Here is a 17,515-nt window from a genome sequence, read left to right as displayed (position 1 = left end):
TCTCAGAGAGGTGTTTAACAAAGCAAGAGCCACATCTCTGCCCCCTCACCGACCGTACGACTGTGCCATCGACCTCCTCCCTGGAACAGCCCCTCCAAAGGGTCGTCTTTATTCATTGTCTGCTCCTGAAAGAAAGTCCATGGAGGACTACATCAATGGCTCTCTGTCCGCAGGATTAATCCGTTCATCTTCATCTCCTGCTGGTGCTGGCTTCTTCTTTGTGGGGAAGAAGGACGGATCTCTTCGCCCCTGCATCGACTACAGGGGACTCAACGACATCACAGTGAAAAACCGTTACCCTCTGCCTCTGCTCACCTCTGCTTTTGAGTTGCTCCAGGGAGCCACTGTTTTTACCAAGTTGGATCTCAGAAACGCTTACCACCTAGTGCGGATCCGGGAGGGAGATGAATGGAAAACCGCATTCAATACACCAACAGGCCACTACGAGTATCTGGTTATGCCTTTTGGCCTCACCAATGCTCCTGCTGTGTTCCAGGCTCTAGTGAATGATGTACTGCGGGACATGTTAAACAAGTTTGTCTTCGTTTACCTGGATGACATCTTAATCTACTCCAGAAACCTGTCTGAACACACCCGCCATGTCCAGCAAGTCCTTCATCGTCTTCTGGAGAATTCCCTCTACGCCAAGGCAGAGAAATGTGAGTTTCACGTCAAGACAGTGGCCTTCCTGGGGTACATAGTGGCAGAGGGAAGTATCCAAATGGATCCTGCCAAAGTATCAGCAGTCACTTCATGGCCAGTTCCGGAGAACAGAAAGAAGCTGCAACAGTTTCTGGGGTTTGCTAACTTCTACAGAAAGTTTATCCGGAACTACAGTACCGTTGCTGCCCCTCTCACTGCTCTAACCAGCACCAAGCAACCCTTCACCTGGACCCCAGCAGCCGACAAAGCCTTCAGTACCCTCAAGGTGAGGTTCACCTCCGCTCCCATCCTCCAGATGCCTGATGTGGACCGGCAATTCATTGTGGAGGTGGACGCCTCGGATGTGGGAGTTGGTGCTGTGATTTCTCAGTGGGCTGCGGAGGATAGGAAGCTCCATCCCTGTGCCTTTTTCTCACGTCGGTTGTCCCCCTCTGAGTGCAATTACGACATAGGGAACCGTGAGCTGCTGGCTGTGAAGCTTGCCTTGGAGGAGTGGCGTCACTGGCTGGAGGGGTCCACCATTCCATTTCTCGTTTGGACCGATCATAAGAACTTGGAGTACATCCGCACGGCCAAACGGTTGAACTCCAGGCAGTCCCGCTGGGCCCTGTTCTTCACCAGGTTTAATTTCACTCTGTCATACCGGCCTGGATCACGCAACACCAAGCCAGACGCCCTCTCCCGTCAATTCCAGAAGGATGACACCCCCTCCAAGGACCCTGTGTCGATTCTGCCAAGTCCCTGCATCGTTGCAGCTCTGACCTGGGCTGTTGAGGAACAGGTGCTGGAGGCTCTCCGTAACCAGCCAGGTCCCAGCACTTGCCCAGCTGACCGCCTTTTTGTCCCCGAAGACCTGAGGTCCCAGGTCGTTCAGTGGGGACATGACTCCCGCCTAGCTTGTCACCCTGGCTCCACCCGCACTTACAACCTGCTCGCCCAGAGGTTCTGGTGGCCCTCTCTGAGAAGGGATGTACGGGAATTCGTCCAAGCCTGCCCCATCTGCAACCAACACAAGTCGTCCTGCCAGCCCCCAGCCGGATTGCTGCAGCCCCTGCCTGTGCCCAGACGTCCCTGGTCTCACATCGCCCTTGACTTTGTCACGGGGCTGCCCCCTTCAAGTGGCATGACCGTCATTCTCACCATAGTTGACCGTTTCAGCAAGATGGCACACTTCATTCCCCTCCCCAAGCTCCCAACCGCCAAGGAGACCGCCCAGGTGGTCCTGGAACACGTCTTCCGGATCCACGGACTGCCAAAGGATGTAGTTTCTGACCGTGGTCCACAATTCTCCTCCGCTTTTTGGAAGGAGTTCTGTCACCTGCTGGGAGCCACAGTCAGTCTGACTTCCGGATTCCATCCCCAATCCAATGGGCAGTCAGAGCGGGCTAATCAGGAGCTCGAGAAGGCACTGCGATGCATGACTTCACGCAACCCCCACTCCTGGTCGCAGCAATTGACATGGGTGGAGTACGCACACAATTCTCTGACCTGCTCTGCCATCGGTATGTCCCCTTTCCAATGTGTTTATGGATACCAGCCTCCTCTATTTGCCAGCCAGGAAGAGGAGGTTACTTGCCCATCTGCACTTGCTTTTGCCCGTCGATGTCGCCGCACCTGGTCACAAGCCCGAGCCACACTCCTCAGATCCGTTGCCAGCTACACTACCGGGGCCAACCGTCGGAGAATTCCTGCTCCCACCTACCATGTTGGTCAAAGGGTGTGGTTGTCATCGAAGAACCTGCCACTCAGGGTGGAGTCGCAGAAGCTGGCACCTCGGTTCATTGGCCCATTCCCTATCATAAGAGTGATTAGCCCAACTGCTGTCCGGCTCCAACTGCCTAATTCCCTGAGGGTGCACCCCACTTTCCATGTGTCTAAGATTAAGCCCATCCATGAGAGTCCGCTGGTCCCTGCTGCGCCTTGTCCTCCTCCTCCACGGCTCGTCGATGGTGGTCTGGTTTACACCGTCCGCCGCCTGCTTCGGTCCAGACGGAGGGGTAGGGGTCTCCAGTACCTCATTGACTGGGAGGGCTATGGACCTGAGGAAAGGACCTGGGTGCCAGCTAGTCGGATTGTGGATAGGACTCTCATCACCGCTTTCCACCAACGGCATCCTGATCAACCTGCAATCCGTAGGGGCCGCCCCAGAGGGGTCCCTAACCGTCCTGCCCGCTCGGCTTCCTGTCCTGTGCCTGATCCTGTCTCGGGACCTGTCCCATCTCCCGACCACGGCCCTCCGGCTTCCTCCGAGGATGAGGACGTTCACTCGGAACGTTCGGAGGAGTTCTAGCCCTCCTCCGGCTCCCCTCCTCCCGCCCGGCGTGGTGTTGCTCTTGGGACTTCTGGGGCCGTCCCTTGGGGGGGGGGTTCTGTCATGAGCCTCTCACTCCACCGGGTTACCACCTTAAATTTCTTCCACTCTGCTCACCACTCTCTCTACTCAGCCTAACTAGCTCCACCTGTCCCTGCTCTGCTCTGCTCTAATTACTCTGCCAGCTGCGCTGCATTAACCACTACCTCTCCCAGTATTTAAGGCCCTGTCTTTCAGCTCTCCGGTGTCAGATCGTCTGCAAAGCTCACACCCGGAACCTGTTTGCTCGCGCTTCTGGCTCTCCCTGGTTTTGTGACCCCGGACCTGCCTGATTTTTGGATACTCTTCTGCCCCAGGAGATCCAGACCTGCTTCTGCCATTACGACTCCTGACTACTCTTCAATCCCGGTAACTCTGACCAGCCTTCTGCCTTGCTACTACGTATTTTGGATTTCCCTTGAACTGTACTGCTGCCTTGTTTCATTCCGCCCTGTTGTGTCTGTGTCTCCCCCCCCCAGGACTTCTGGACCACCCACCACCGGCTTCATAGGACGCATCGCTGCCACTGGGGGGGGCACAGACCCAGCACATTGGACGGGATCCCTGTTACCCCTGGAGCCTTCATTCACTCCCTACTTCCCTTTTCCCTTAAGTTTTAATAAACTTTCTGGTGTGACGCAATTGTGGTCCTCTGGTCGTCTGTCTGAACCGTGACAGTGTTTTTTTCACAGTGTTTAAATGTCAGAGGATGGGAATGGTGGGAACAGTGCAGCTGGTGCCTGGGCTTGTGGCAGTGTTATACGTATGGACGGTGTCCCAAATGGCACCCTATTCCCTATATAGTGCACTACTTTAGACCAGGGCCCATAGTGAATAGGGTTCCATTTGGAATTGGTCCATGGTATCTTCAGCCAGTGACATAGACAGGTATGACAAAGACCTTTGATTCACTGTTTGGTCTCCATTCTGTTATATTTCACCTTGTTTGTTTTGAAACCCTCATACAACTCAAACATCACAGAAATGATTGGTTTCTGTCTAATCAATGACCTCCCGAGAGAAATGATTGGTTTCTGTCCAATCAATCGCCTCCTGAGAGAAATTATTGGTTTCTGTCCCATCAATGACCTCCCTAGAGAAATGATTGGTTTCTTTCCCATCAATGACCTCCCTAGAGAAATGATTGGTTTCTGTCCCATCAATGACCTCCTGAGAGAAATGATTGGTTTCTGTAAAATCAATTACCTCCCTAGAGAAATGGTTGGTTTCTGTCCAATCAATGACCTCCCTAGAGAAATGATTGGTTTCTGTAAAATTAATGACCTCCCTATAGAAATGGTTGGTTTCCGTCCAATCAATGACCTCCCTAGAGAAATGATTGGTTTCTGTCCAATCTTTGACCTCCTGAGAGAAATTATTGGTTTCTGTCCAATCCACGACCTCCCAAGAGAAATGATTGGTTTCTGTCTAATAAATGACCTCCCTAGAGAAATGATTGGATTCTGTCCAATCAATGACCTCCCTATAGCAATGATTGGTTTCTGTCCAATCAATAACCTTTTTAGGGAAATGATTGGATTCTGTCCAATCAGTGATCTCCCTAGAGAAATGATTGGTTTCGGTCCCATCAATAACCTCCCTAGAGAAATGATTGGTTTCTGTCCCATCAATGACCTCCCTAGGGAAATGATTGGTTTCTGTCCCTTCAATGATCTCCCTAGAGAAATGATTGGTTTCTGTAAAATCAATGACCTCCCTAGAGAATTGATTGGTTTCTGTCCAATCAATGACCTCCCTAGAGAAATGATCGGTTTCTGTCCAATCTATGACCTCCTGAGAGAAATCATTGGTTTCTGTCCAATCAATGACCTCCTTAGAGAAATGATTGGTTTCTGTAAAATCAATGACCTCCCTAGGGAAATGGTTGGTTTCTGTCCAATCAATGACCTCCCTAGAGAAATGATTGGTTTCTGTCCCATCAATGACCTCCCTAGAGAAATGGTTGGTTTCTGTCCAATCAATTACCTCCCAAGATAAATGGTTGGTTTCTGTCCAATCAATGACCTCCCTAGAGAAATGGTTGGTTTCTGTCCAATCAATGACCTCCCAAGAAAAATGGTTGGTTTCTGTCCAATCAATGACCTCCCAAGAGAAATGGTTGGTTTCTGTCCAATCAATGACCTCCCTAGAGAAATGGTTGGTTTCTGTCCAATCCACCACCTCCCAAGAGAAATGATTGGTTACTGTCTAATCAATGACCTCCCTAGAGAAATGATTGGTTTCTGTCCCATCAATGACCTCCTTAAAGAAATGATTATTTTCCTGTCCCATCAATGACCTCCCTAGAGAAATGGTTGGTTTCTGTCCAATCAGTGACCTCCCTAGAGAAATGAATGAGCGGGGGTGTTTTTTTCACAGTGTTTAAATGTCAGGGGATGGGAATGGTGGGAACAGTGCAGCTGGTGCCTGGGCTTGTGGCAGTGTTATACGTATGGACGGTGTCCCAAATGGCACCCTATTCCCTATATAGTGCACTACTTTAGACCAGGGCCCATAGTGAATAGGGTTCCATTTGGAATTGGTCCATGGTATCTTCAGCCAGTGACATAGACAGGTATGACAAAGACCTTTGATTCACTGTTTGGTCTCCATTCTGTAATATTTCACCTTGTTTGTTTTGAAACCCTCATACAACTCAAACATCACAGAAATGATTGGTTTCTGTCTAATCAATGACCTCCCGAGAGAAATGATTGGTTTCTGTCCAATCAATCGCCTCCTGAGAGAAATTATTGGTTTCTGTCCCATCAATGACCTCCCTAGAGAAATGATTGGTTTCTTTCCCATCAATGACCTCCCTAGAGAAATGATTGGTTTCTGTCCCATCAATGACCTCCCTAGAGAAATGATTGGTTTCTGTAAAATCAATGACCTCCCTAGAGAAATGGTTGGTTTCTGTCCAATCAATGACCACCCTAGAGAAATGATTGGTTTCTGTCCAATCTATGACCTCCTGAGAGAAATGATTGGTTTCTGTCCAATCCACGACCTCCCAAGATAAATTATTGATTACTGTCTAATCAATGACCTCCTGAGAGAAATGATTGGTTTCTGTAAAATCAATTACCTCCCTAGAGAAATGGTTGGTTTCTGTCCAATCAATGACCTCCCTAGAGAAATGATTGGTTTCTGTAAAATTAATGACCTCCCTATAGAAATGGTTGGTTTCCGTCCAATCAATGACCTCCCTAGAGAAATGATTGGTTTCTGTCCAATCTTTGACCTCCTGAGAGAAATTATTGGTTTCTGTCCAATCCACGACCTCCCAAGAGAAATGATTGGTTTCTGTCTAATAAATGACCTCCCTAGAGAAATGATTGGATTCTGTCCAATCAATGACCTCCCTATAGCAATGATTGGTTTCTGTCCAATCAATAACCTTTTTAGGGAAATGATTGGATTCTGTCCAATCAGTGATCTCCCTAGAGAAATGATTGGTTTCGGTCCCATCAATAACCTCCCTAGAGAAATGATTGGTTTCTGTCCCATCAATGACCTCCCTAGGGAAATGATTGGTTTCTATCCCTTCAATGATCTCCCTAGAGAAATGATTGGTTTCTGTAAAATCAATGACCTCCCTAGAGAATTGATTGGTTTCTGTCCAATCAATGACCTCCCTAGAGAAATGATCGGTTTCTGTCCAATCTATGACCTCCTGAGAGAAATCATTGGTTTCTGTCCAATCAATGACCTCCTTAGAGAAATGATTGGTTTCTGTAAAATCAATGACCTCCCTAGGGAAATGGTTGGTTTCTGTCCAATCAATGACCTCCCTAGAGAAATGATTGGTTTCTGTCCCATCAATGACCTCCCTAGAGAAATGGTTGGTTTCTGTCCAATCAATTACCTCCCAAGATAAATGGTTGGTTTCTGTCCAATCAATGACCTCCCTAGAGAAATGGTTGGTTTCTGTCCAATCAATGACCTCCCAAGAGAAATGGTTGGTTTCTGTCCAATCAATGACCTCCCAAGAGAAATGGTTGGTTTCTGTCCAATCAATGACCTCCCTAGAGAAATGGTTGGTTTCTGTCCAATCCACCACCTCCCAAGAGAAATGATTGGTTACTGTCTAATCAATGACCTCCCTAGAGAAATGATTGGTTTCTGTCCCATCAATGACCTCCTTAAAGAAATGATTATTTTCCTGTCCCATCAATGACCTCCCTAGAGAAATGGTTGGTTTCTGTCCAATCAATGACCTCCCTAGAGAAATGAATGAGCGGGGGTGTTTTTTTCACAGTGTTTAAATGTCAGGGGATGGGAATGGTGGGAACAGTGCAGCTGGTGCCTGGGCTTGTGGCAGTGTTATACGTATGGACGGTGTCCCAAATGGCACCCTATTCCCTATATAGTGCACTACTTTAGACCAGGGCCCATAGTGAATAGGGTTCCATTTGGAATTGGTCCATGGTATCTTCAGCCAGTGACATAGACAGGTATGACAAAGACCTTTGATTCACTGTTTGGTCTCCATTCTGTTATATTTCACCTTGTTTGTTTTGAAACCCTCATACAACTCAAACATCACAGAAATGATTGGTTTCTGTCTAATCAATGACCTCCCGAGAGAAATGATTGGTTTCTGTCCAATCAATCGCCTCCTGAGAGAAATTATTGGTTTCTGTCCCATCAATGACCTCCCTAGAGAAATGATTGGTTTCTTTCCCATCAATGACCTCCCTAGAGAAATGATTGGTTTCTGTCCCATCAATGACCTCCCTAGAGAAATGATTGGTTTCTGTAAAATCAATGACCTCCCTAGAGAAATGGTTGGTTTCTGTCCAATCAATGACCACCCTAGAGAAATGATTGGTTTCTGTCCAATCTATGACCTCCTGAGAGAAATGATTGGTTTCTGTCCAATCCACGACCTCCCAAGATAAATTATTGATTACTGTCTAATCAATGACCTCCTGAGAGAAATGATTGGTTTCTGTAAAATCAATTACCTCCCTAGAGAAATGGTTGGTTTCTGTCCAATCAATGACCTCCCTAGAGAAATGATTGGTTTCTGTAAAATTAATGACCTCCCTATAGAAATGGTTGGTTTCCGTCCAATCAATGACCTCCCTAGAGAAATGATTGGTTTCTGTCCAATCTTTGACCTCCTGAGAGAAATTATTGGTTTCTGTCCAATCCACGACCTCCCAAGAGAAATGATTGGTTTCTGTCTAATAAATGACCTCCCTAGAGAAATGATTGGATTCTGTCCAATCAATGACCTCCCTATAGCAATGATTGGTTTCTGTCCAATCAATGACCTTTTTAGGGAAATGATTGGATTCTGTCCACTCAGTGATCTCCCTAGAGAAATGATTGGTTTCGGTCCCATCAATAACCTCCCTAGAGAAATGATTGGTTTCTGTCCCATCAATGACCTCCCTAGGGAAATGATTGGTTTCTGTCCCATCAGTGAAATCTTGAGAGAAATTATTGGTTTCTGTACCATCAATGACCTCCCTAGAGAAATTATTGGTTTCTGTCCCATCAATGACCTTCCTAGAGAAATGATTGGTTTCTGTAAAATCAATGACCTCCCTAGAGAAATGGTTGGTTTCTGTCCAATCAATGACCTCCCTAGAGAAATGATTGGTTTCTGTCCAATCTATGACCTCCTGGGAGAAATCATTGGTTTCTGTCCAATCCACGACCTCCCAAGAGAAATGATTGGTTTCTGTCTAATAAATGACCTCCCTAGAGAAATGATTGGATTCTGTCCAATCAATGACCTCCCTATAGAAATGATTGGTTTCTGTCCAATCAATGACCTCACTAGGGAAATGATTGTTCTTTTCCAATCAGTGACCTCCTGAGAGAAATCATTGGTTTCTGTCCAATCGACGACCTCCCAAGAGAAATTATTGGTTTCTGTCTAATAAATGACCTCCCTAGAGAAATGATTGGTTTCTGTCCCATCAATGACCTCCCTAGAGAAATGATTGGTTTCTGTCCAATCAATGACCTCCCTAGAGAAATGATTGGTTTCTGTCCCATCAATGACCTCCTTAGAGAAATGATTGGTTTCTGTCCAATCAATGACCTCCTTAGAGAAATGATTGGTTTCTGTCCCATCAATGTCCTCCCTAAAGAAATGATTGTTTTCTGTCCCATCAATGACCTCCCAAGAGAAATGATTAGTTTCTGTCCCATCAATGACCTCCCGAGAGAAATTATATGTGTCTGTCCAATCAATCGCCTCCTGAGAGAAATGATTGGTTTCGGTCCCATCAATAACCTCCCTAGAGAAATGATTGGTTTCTGTCCTATCAATGACCTCCCAAGAGAAATGATTGGTTTCTGTCCCATCAATGACCTCCCTAGAGAAAAAATTGGTTTCTGTCCCATCAATCGCCTCCTGAGAGAAATGGTTGGTTTCTGTCCAATCAATCGCCTCCTGAGAGAAATGATTGGTTTCTGTCCCATCAATGAACTCCCGAGACAAATGATTGGTTTCTGTCCCATCAATGACCTCCCTAGAGAAATGATTGGTTTCTGTCCCATCAATGACCTCCCGAGAGAAATGGTTGGTTTCTGTCCAATCAATCGCCTCCTGAGAGAAATGATTGGTTTCTGTCCCATCAATGACCTCCAGAGAGAAATGATTGGTTTCTGTCCCATCAATGATGTCCCTAGGGAAATGATTGGTTTCTGTCCCATCAATGAAATCTTGAGAGAAATTATTGGTTTCTGTACCATCAATGACCTCCCTAGAGAAATTATTGGTTTCTGTCCCATCAATGACCTTCCTAGAGAAATGATTGGTTTCTGTAAAATCAATGACCTCCCTAGAGAAATGGTTGGTTTCTGTCCAATCAATGACCTCCCTAGAGAAATGATTGGTTTCTGTCCAATCTATGACCTCCTGGGAGAAATCATTGGTTTCTGTCCAATCCACGACCTCCCAAGAGAAATGATTGGTTTCTGTCTAATAAATGACCTCCCTAGAGAAATGATTGGATTCTGTCCAATCAATGACCTCCCTATAGAAATGATTGGTTTCTGTCCAATCAATGACCTCCCTAGGGAAATGATTGTTCTTTTCCAATCAGTGACCTCCTGAGAGAAATCATTGGTTTCTGTCCAATCGACGACCTCCCAAGAGAAATTATTGGTTTCTGTCTAATAAATGACCTCCCTAGAGAAATGATTGGTTTCTGTCCCATCAATGACCTCCCTAGAGAAATGATTGGTTTCTGTCCAATCAATGACCTCCCTAGAGAAATGATTGGTTTCTGTCCCATCAATGACCTCCTTAGAGAAATGATTGGTTTCTGTCCAATCAATGACCTCCTTAGAGAAATGATTGGTTTCTGTCCCATCAATGTCCTCCCTAAAGAAATGATTGTTTTCTGTCCCATCAATGACCTCCCAAGAGAAATGATTAGTTTCTGTCCCATCAATGACCTCCCGAGAGAAATTATATGTGTCTGTCCAATCAATCGCCTCCTGAGAGAAATGATTGGTTTCGGTCCCATCAATAACCTCCCTAGAGAAATGATTGGTTTCTGTCCCGTCAATGACCTCCCTAGAGAAATGATTGGTTTCTGTAAAATCAATGACCTCCCTAGAGAAATGGTTGGTTTCTGTCCAATCAATGACCTCCCTAGAGAAATGATCGGTTTCTGTCCAATCTATGACCTCCTGAGAGAAATCATTGGTTTCTGTCCCATCAATGACCTCCTTAGAGAAATGATTGGTTTCTGTAAAATCAATGACCTCCCTAGGGAAATGGTTGGTTTCTGTCCAATCAATGACCTCCCTAGATAAATGATTGGTTTCTCTCCCATCAATGACCTCCCTAGAGAAATGGTTGGTTTCTGTCCAATCAATTACCTCCCAAGAGAAATGGTTGGTTTCTGTCCCGTCAATGACCTCCCTAGAGAAATGGTTGGTTTCTGTCCAATCAATGACCTTCCAAGAGAAATGGTTGGTTTCTGTCCAATCAATGACCTCCCTAGAGAAATGATCGGTTTCTGTCCAATCTATGACCTCCTGAGAGAAATCATTGGTTTCTGTCCAATCAATGACCTCCTTAGAGAAATGATTGGTTTCTGTAAAATCAATGACCTCCCTAGGGAAATGGTTGGTTTCTGTCCAATCAATGACCTCCCTAGAGAAATGATTGGTTTCTGTCCCATCAATGACCTCCCTAGAGAAATGGTTGGTTTCTGTCCAATCAATTACCTCCCAAGATAAATGGTTGGTTTCTGTCCAATCAATGACCTCCCTAGAGAAATGGTTGGTTTCTGTCCAATCAATGACCTCCCAAGAGAAATGGTTGGTTTCTGTCCAATCAATGACCTCCCAAGAGAAATGGTTGGTTTCTGTCCAATCAATGACCTCCCTAGAGAAATGGTTGGTTTCTGTCCAATCCACCACCTCCCAAGAGAAATGATTGGTTACTGTCTAATCAATGACCTCCCTAGAGAAATGATTGGTTTCTGTCCCATCAATGACCTCCTTAAAGAAATGATTATTTTCCTGTCCCATCAATGACCTCCCTAGAGAAATGGTTGGTTTCTGTCCAATCAATGACCTCCCTAGAGAAATGAATGAGCGGGGGTGTTTTTTTCACAGTGTTTAAATGTCAGGGGATGGGAATGGTGGGAACAGTGCAGCTGGTGCCTGGGCTTGTGGCAGTGTTATACGTATGGACGGTGTCCCAAATGGCACCCTATTCCCTATATAGTGCACTACTTTAGACCAGGGCCCATAGTGAATAGGGTTCCATTTGGCATTGGTCCATGGTATCTTCAGCCAGTGACATAGACAGGTATGACAAAGACCTTTGATTCACTGTTTGGTCTCCATTCTGTTATATTTCACCTTGTTTGTTTTGAAACCCTCATACAACTCAAACATCACAGAAATGATTGGTTTCTGTCTAATCAATGACCTCCCGAGAGAAATGATTGGTTTCTGTCCAATCAATCGCCTCCTGAGAGAAATTATTGGTTTCTGTCCCATCAATGACCTCCCTAGAGAAATGATTGGTTTCTTTCCCATCAATGACCTCCCTAGAGAAATGATTGGTTTCTGTCCCATCAATGACCTCCCTAGAGAAATGATTGGTTTCTGTAAAATCAATGACCTCCCTAGAGAAATGGTTGGTTTCTGTCCAATCAATGACCACCCTAGAGAAATGATTGGTTTCTGTCCAATCTATGACCTCCTGAGAGAAATGATTGGTTTCTGTCCAATCCACGACCTCCCAAGATAAATTATTGATTACTGTCTAATCAATGACCTCCTGAGAGAAATGATTGGTTTCTGTAAAATCAATTACCTCCCTAGAGAAATGGTTGGTTTCTGTCCAATCAATGACCTCCCTAGAGAAATGATTGGTTTCTGTAAAATTAATGACCTCCCTATAGAAATGGTTGGTTTCCGTCCAATCAATGACCTCCCTAGAGAAATGATTGGTTTCTGTCCAATCTTTGACCTCCTGAGAGAAATTATTGGTTTCTGTCCAATCCACGACCTCCCAAGAGAAATGATTGGTTTCTGTCTAATAAATGACCTCCCTAGAGAAATGATTGGATTCTGTCCAATCAATGACCTCCCTATAGCAATGATTGGTTTCTGTCCAATCAATGACCTTTTTAGGGAAATGATTGGATTCTGTCCACTCAGTGATCTCCCTAGAGAAATGATTGGTTTCGGTCCCATCAATAACCTCCCTAGAGAAATGATTGGTTTCTGTCCCATCAATGACCTCCCTAGGGAAATGATTGGTTTCTGTCCCATCAGTGAAATCTTGAGAGAAATTATTGGTTTCTGTACCATCAATGACCTCCCTAGAGAAATTATTGGTTTCTGTCCCATCAATGACCTTCCTAGAGAAATGATTGGTTTCTGTAAAATCAATGACCTCCCTAGAGAAATGGTTGGTTTCTGTCCAATCAATGACCTCCCTAGAGAAATGATTGGTTTCTGTCCAATCTATGACCTCCTGGGAGAAATCATTGGTTTCTGTCCAATCCACGACCTCCCAAGAGAAATGATTGGTTTCTGTCTAATAAATGACCTCCCTAGAGAAATGATTGGATTCTGTCCAATCAATGACCTCCCTATAGAAATGATTGGTTTCTGTCCAATCAATGACCTCACTAGGGAAATGATTGTTCTTTTCCAATCAGTGACCTCCTGAGAGAAATCATTGGTTTCTGTCCAATCGACGACCTCCCAAGAGAAATTATTGGTTTCTGTCTAATAAATGACCTCCCTAGAGAAATGATTGGTTTCTGTCCCATCAATGACCTCCCTAGAGAAATGATTGGTTTCTGTCCAATCAATGACCTCCCTAGAGAAATGATTGGTTTCTGTCCCATCAATGACCTCCTTAGAGAAATGATTGGTTTCTGTCCAATCAATGACCTCCTTAGAGAAATGATTGGTTTCTGTCCCATCAATGTCCTCCCTAAAGAAATGATTGTTTTCTGTCCCATCAATGACCTCCCAAGAGAAATGATTAGTTTCTGTCCCATCAATGACCTCCCGAGAGAAATTATATGTGTCTGTCCAATCAATCGCCTCCTGAGAGAAATGATTGGTTTCGGTCCCATCAATAACCTCCCTAGAGAAATGATTGGTTTCTGTCCTATCAATGACCTCCCAAGAGAAATGATTGGTTTCTGTCCCATCAATGACCTCCCTAGAGAAAAAATTGGTTTCTGTCCCATCAATCGCCTCCTGAGAGAAATGGTTGGTTTCTGTCCAATCAATCGCCTCCTGAGAGAAATGATTGGTTTCTGTCCCATCAATGAACTCCCGAGACAAATGATTGGTTTCTGTCCCATCAATGACCTCCCTAGAGAAATGATTGGTTTCTGTCCCATCAATGACCTCCCGAGAGAAATGGTTGGTTTCTGTCCAATCAATCGCCTCCTGAGAGAAATGATTGGTTTCTGTCCCATCAATGACCTCCAGAGAGAAATGATTGGTTTCTGTCCCATCAATGATGTCCCTAGGGAAATGATTGGTTTCTGTCCCATCAATGAAATCTTGAGAGAAATTATTGGTTTCTGTACCATCAATGACCTCCCTAGAGAAATTATTGGTTTCTGTCCCATCAATGACCTTCCTAGAGAAATGATTGGTTTCTGTAAAATCAATGACCTCCCTAGAGAAATGGTTGGTTTCTGTCCAATCAATGACCTCCCTAGAGAAATGATTGGTTTCTGTCCAATCTATGACCTCCTGGGAGAAATCATTGGTTTCTGTCCAATCCACGACCTCCCAAGAGAAATGATTGGTTTCTGTCTAATAAATGACCTCCCTAGAGAAATGATTGGATTCTGTCCAATCAATGACCTCCCTATAGAAATGATTGGTTTCTGTCCAATCAATGACCTCCCTAGGGAAATGATTGTTCTTTTCCAATCAGTGACCTCCTGAGAGAAATCATTGGTTTCTGTCCAATCGACGACCTCCCAAGAGAAATTATTGGTTTCTGTCTAATAAATGACCTCCCTAGAGAAATGATTGGTTTCTGTCCCATCAATGACCTCCCTAGAGAAATGATTGGTTTCTGTCCAATCAATGACCTCCCTAGAGAAATGATTGGTTTCTGTCCCATCAATGACCTCCTTAGAGAAATGATTGGTTTCTGTCCAATCAATGACCTCCTTAGAGAAATGATTGGTTTCTGTCCCATCAATGTCCTCCCTAAAGAAATGATTGTTTTCTGTCCCATCAATGACCTCCCAAGAGAAATGATTAGTTTCTGTCCCATCAATGACCTCCCGAGAGAAATTATATGTGTCTGTCCAATCAATCGCCTCCTGAGAGAAATGATTGGTTTCGGTCCCATCAATAACCTCCCTAGAGAAATGATTGGTTTCTGTCCCGTCAATGACCTCCCTAGAGAAATGATTGGTTTCTGTAAAATCAATGACCTCCCTAGAGAAATGGTTGGTTTCTGTCCAATCAATGACCTCCCTAGAGAAATGATCGGTTTCTGTCCAATCTATGACCTCCTGAGAGAAATCATTGGTTTCTGTCCCATCAATGACCTCCTTAGAGAAATGATTGGTTTCTGTAAAATCAATGACCTCCCTAGGGAAATGGTTGGTTTCTGTCCAATCAATGACCTCCCTAGATAAATGATTGGTTTCTCTCCCATCAATGACCTCCCTAGAGAAATGGTTGGTTTCTGTCCAATCAATTACCTCCCAAGAGAAATGGTTGGTTTCTGTCCCGTCAATGACCTCCCTAGAGAAATGGTTGGTTTCTGTCCAATCAATGACCTTCCAAGAGAAATGGTTGGTTTCTGTCCAATCAATGACCTCCCAAGAGAAATGGTTGGTTTCTGTCCAATCAATGACCTCCCTAGAGAAATGGTTGGTTTCTGTCCAATCCACCACCTCCCAAGAGAAATGATTGGTTACTGTCTAATCAATGACCTCCCTAGAGAAATGATTGGTTTCTGTCCCATCAATGACCTCCTTAAAGAAATGATTATTTTCCTGTCCCATCAATGACCTCCCTAGAGAAATGGTTGGTTTCTGTCCAATCAATGACCTCCCTAGAGAAATGGTTGGTTTCTGTCCAATCAATGACCTCCCTAGAGAAATGGTTGGTTTCTGTCCAATCCACCACCTCCCAAGAGAAATGATTGGTTACTGTCTAATCAATGACCTCCCTAGAGAAATGATTGGTTTCTGTCCCATCAATGACCTCCTTAAAGAAATGATTATTTTCCTGTCCCATCAATGACCTCCCTAGAGAAATGGTTGGTTTCTGTCCAATCAGTGACCTCCCTAGAGAAATGAATGAGCGGGGGTGTTTTTTTCACAGTGTTTAAATGTCAGGGGATGGGAATGGTGGGAACAGTGCAGCTGGTGCCTGGGCTTGTGGCAGTGTTATACGTATGGACGGTGTCCCAAATGGCACCCTATTCCCTATATAGTGCACTACTTTAGACCAGGGCCCATAGTGAATAGGGTTCCATTTGGAATTGGTCCATGGTATCTTCAGCCAGTGACATAGACAGGTATGACAAAGACCTTTGATTCACTGTTTGGTCTCCATTCTGTAATATTTCACCTTGTTTGTTTTGAAACCCTCATACAACTCAAACATCACAGAAACCACCAATCTAACGTCAATACATTCAGCTTGTCAGACAGGAAGCCAACGTCAATACATTGAGCTAGTCAGAGAGGAGAGGGAACAATATACTTTCACAGAATAGGTTTTGTGTGTGTGTGTATATGTGTGTGTGTGTATGGTGTGTGTGTATGGTGTGTGTGTGTGTGAATGGTGTATGTGTGTGTGTATGGTGTGTGTGTGTGTGTGTATGGTGTGTGTGTGTATGGTGTGTGTGTGTATGGTGTGTGTGTATGGTGTATGGTGTGTGTGTGTGGTGTGTGTGTATGGTGTGTGTGTATGGTGTGTGTGTGTATGGTGTGTGTGTGTATGGTGTGTGTGTATGGTGTGTGTGTATGGTGTGTGTGTATGGTGTGTGTGTATGGTGTGTGTGTATGGTGTGTGTGTATGGTGTGTGTGTGTATGGTGTGTGTGTGTGTGTGGTGTGTGTGTATGGTGTGTGTGTGTGTATGGTGTGTGTGTATGGTGTGTGTGGTGTGTGTGTATGGTGTGTGTGTGTGTGTGTATGGTGTGTGTGTGTGTATGGTGTGTGTGTGTGTGTGTGTGTGTGTGTGTGTGTGTGTGTATGGTGTGTGTGTGTGTGTGTGTGTATGGTGTGTGTGTGTGTGTGTGTATGGTGTGTGTGTGTGTGTGTGTATGGTGTGTGTGTATGGTGTGTGTGTGTGTGTGTGTGTGTATGGTGTGTGTGTGTGTGTGTGTGTGTATGGTGTGTGTGTGTATGGTGTGTGTGTATGGTGTGTGTGTGTGTGGTGTGTGTGTGTATGGTGTGTGTGTATGGTGTGTGTGTGTGTGGTGTGTGTGTGTATGGTGTGTGTGTATGGTGTGTGTGTGTGTATGGTGTGTGTGTGTGTGGTGTGTGTGTGTGTGGTGTGTGTGTGTATGGTGTGTGTGTATGGTGTGTGTGTGTGTATGGTGTGTGTGTATGGTGTGTGTGTATGGTGTGTGTGTGTGTGTGTGTATGGTGTGTGTGTGTGTGTGTGTGTGTATGGTGTGTGTGTGTGTGTGTGTATGGTGTGTGTGTGTGTGTGTGTGTGTGTGTGTGTGTATGGTGTGTGTGTGTGTGTGTGTGTGTGTGTATGGTGTGTGTGTGTGTGTGTGTATGGTGTGTGTGTGTGTGTGTGTGTGTGTATGGTGTGTGTGTGTGTGTGTGTATGGTGTGTGTGTGTGTGTGTGTGTGTGTGTGTATGGTGTGTGTGTGTGTGTGTGTGTGTGTGTGTGTGTGTGTGTGTGTGTGTGTGTGTGTGTGTGTGTGTGTGTGTGTGTGTGTATCTACAGGGACGTCTGGTGGGCCTGATGGCTGGTATTATTCCAGACAGTCATTGATCTCCCCATAGCCAGGAGTAGAGACATATAATGATGGGGGGGGGGGGT

Source organism: Coregonus lavaretus (assembly GCF_964263955.1).
Source record: "Coregonus lavaretus genome assembly, contig: HAP1_SCAFFOLD_2860, whole genome shotgun sequence".
NCBI lineage: Eukaryota > Metazoa > Chordata > Actinopteri > Salmoniformes > Salmonidae > Coregonus > Coregonus lavaretus.
The sequence above is the reverse complement of the archived record's forward strand: the minus strand, read 5'-3'. Positions refer to the sequence as shown.